The 2,500-nt window shown below is 45.9% G+C and overlaps 1 protein-coding gene across 6 annotated transcripts in view; it reads right to left on the reverse strand.

Annotated features, from left to right (window-relative positions):
• The window catches only part of LOC143019570 (band 3 anion transport protein-like), a 277,937-nt gene that overhangs the window by 198,311 nt on the left and 77,126 nt on the right, over positions 1 to 2,500 (reverse strand). For 5 of the 6 annotated variants that reach the window (XM_076175340.1, XM_076175339.1, XM_076175337.1 and 2 more), the window contains exon 1: positions 1,216 to 1,280. The exons of the other annotated variant lie outside the window; for it this stretch is intronic. The gene's annotated coding sequence lies outside the window, so the exon portion shown is untranslated. Of the gene's footprint in view, positions 1 to 1,215; positions 1,281 to 2,500 lie in introns of those variants that run through there. 6 annotated transcript variants of the gene reach the window in all.

A 2,500-nucleotide genomic window follows, 5' to 3' on the forward strand; every position in this document is an offset into this window, starting at 1 on the left:
GGGTAAAAGAGAGGTAGAGGGGAAAGAGGGGAGAGAGAGGGGGGAAAGAAGGGAGAGATAAGGGAGAGTGAGAAGAGAGAATGGAGAGAGAGGGGAGGGGGAGAGAGTGAAGGTGAGAGTAAAGGTGAGAAAGGTGGGAGAGAGGGAGAGGGGAAAGGGAGAGAGGGAGAGGGGAAAGGGAGAGAGGGAGAGGGGAGAAAGGGGGAGAGAGGAGGAAAGGGGGAGAGAGGAGGAAAGGGGGAGAGAGGAGGAAAGGGGAAGAGAGGAGGAAAGGGGAAGAGAGGAGGAAAGGGAGAGAGAGGAGGAAAGGGGGAGAGAGGAGGAAAGGGGGAGAGAGGAGGAAAGGGGGAGAGAGGAGGAAAGGGGGAGAGAGGAGGAAAGGGGAAGAGAGGAGGAAAGGGGGAGAGAGGAGGAAAGGGAGAGAGAGGAGGAAAGGGGGAGAGAGGAGGAAAGGGGGAGCGAGGAGGGTCGATGGCGAGAGGGAGAGAGGGGGAGCGGGGGTGAGAGGAGGGGTGAGTGGAGGGGAGAGAGAGAGAGGTGGAGCAGGGGTGAGAGGGGGAGAGAGGGATGGAGGGGAAGGGAGAGAGGAAGAGGGAGTGAGAGATGGGGCAAGAAAGAGAAAGGGTCGAGGGAGAGAGGCAGGGAGAGGGAGGGAGAGAGATGAACAGAGAATGGGACGGGTTGGTGTTATCACAGTGGGGGGGGGGGAGGGAGAGGGAGACAGACTGAGAGAAATGCAGATGAAAAAATAAATAAAACACAAATTTGCAAACATAATGAACACACGTAACCACAAGCATTTCTTTGAATCAATTACGACACATCAGTTTTCTGTCGTACCCTCCAACATTGTTTCCTGCCATGTCAACAGTGGGTCATGTTATGCATTTTCCACTAGTCATCCCACCGTTAGTAAGCTCTGATGCTCATGTTTATTTGCACCTAATTCGTTCTACATTCCTGCTATATTGCCTGAGTCACACACTGTGTTACGACAATAAACAAAATGACGATTACCATACATGACCGTGGAATGTGTTGAGAAAGTAAAGTCCCACTAACTTTCCTCCTCATTTCTGATAAAACGTCTACATTTTACATTTACCACTGCACCGCGCGTCCGTTGCCGTTGACCATTCAAAACACCTAAGCTATGAAACGAATCAAAGATGCTTTCCTAGTCTAAAAGGAAACAATAAATTAAACTGTCGTCACCTTTCAGCTCCGTCTAGTCAATACACACCACTGAAGTATACTGATAACCCTCCTCGCTGTGTTTAGTTCGACAGGTGAACTGTACGCACGCACGCACAAACATGTATACCACGCATGCGTCGTTGCACGCAGTAGTCGTACGTCTTTCCCTGCAGTGATCGTTTCTTTTCCTTAGACTTCCGCTCAAATTATTCATTCAGTATTTGGAATAATTTTCACGTAAAAAAAATACCATGGTACATATTCGCTTTGTATCTAAATAAACACATACACCTGAACACATAAACAGAGAAGATGAACTACATTGATTGCTCAACCGAACTCATTAGCAACTCGATAGCATATGTCGACTATCAGTTGACAGATTCTTGACGCCATGTCCGACTTTAGCCAAAAGCGTAACGAACTAAGAGAAGATCACGAGTTAGCATGGGCGTCGATAACTTCCTGACACGTCGAGACGACGTCGAAAATTTCTAGTGTAACATTGCAACCTTCTCTTGGGGAAGTGAATATTTGTTTGTCAATATCATTCTTCGGGCAGACTGCGGGGGAGGAGGCAGACCAACCTGCTATCTCGTGCAGTGTAAATACGCCAGTAACGAATACCTAATTCACTAAATGATAAAAAACTAAATCACCTTGAAAATAGTTTTAAAGCCACCCTCCCCAACCACACATTATACTCAAGCTGTTGTAGGAAGAGTTAGAATAAAAACAAGATTTGAAATTCTTGGAAGCTAATACTCAAAATTATGAGCAAGTTTGAACGATGGAAATAGGACCACATGTGAAAAATTCTTATTAGGCATGGTTTTATTGAGTAAATACACATACGCAAACACATGCACGCACGCACGTGCACGCATATACGTGCGCGCATGCATACACATACGTATAAAGTAATTGGATACACATACAAAAACACATGCGCTGTCACACGTAAACGAACGCGTACACACATGGTTTATTAGTGTAGTGGCTAGCATCTTGCCTTCTCATGTAAAGGATCCGTGACGGCACTCTCTCTCTCTCTCTCTCTCTCTCTCTCTCTCTCTCTCTCACACACACACACACACACACACACACACACACACACACACACACACACACACACACACACACACACATGCACACGCAAAAATAAAAATAAAATAAAGAAATTATATAAAAAAGAGGGAGTGTTCATCACGGACACCTTGTCAGCTGCCAAACACATCAGCAAAATCGTGGCTCATAAAAAAAAAAAAAACTATTGGTGAACATGGAAGCACATTTTCATTAC

Source organism: Oratosquilla oratoria, chromosome 37 (assembly GCF_046742065.1).
Source record: "Oratosquilla oratoria isolate Oo_2021 chromosome 37, ASM4674206v1, whole genome shotgun sequence".
NCBI lineage: Eukaryota > Metazoa > Arthropoda > Malacostraca > Stomatopoda > Squillidae > Oratosquilla > Oratosquilla oratoria.